Genomic DNA, 251 nt, shown 5'->3' on the forward strand with positions numbered 1-251 from the left:
CTGTGCGAGTCTTGGGACATTGCCACCACGGGAGATGTCCCCCCAACTTGGTTATGGGGTGGGGTGGAGTGTGACCCCCACGCCATCCTTTCATCGTCCCCCCAGAGTGCATGTTCCTGCCCCAAAGGCGGTGACAGGGAAAGCCACGATGCCCAGGCGTGGGGTGAGATGCAGGGAAGGGCTGGCCGGGGCACAGGGGGCTGGCAGAGGAGAGGGGGGCTCCCAGGTGGGGAAGGGGGCTATGGGGGGAA

Source organism: Buceros rhinoceros, unplaced genomic scaffold (genome assembly GCF_000710305.1).
Source record: "Buceros rhinoceros silvestris isolate BGI_N320 unplaced genomic scaffold, ASM71030v1 scaffold22679, whole genome shotgun sequence".
Taxonomy (NCBI): Eukaryota; Metazoa; Chordata; class Aves; order Bucerotiformes; family Bucerotidae; genus Buceros; species Buceros rhinoceros.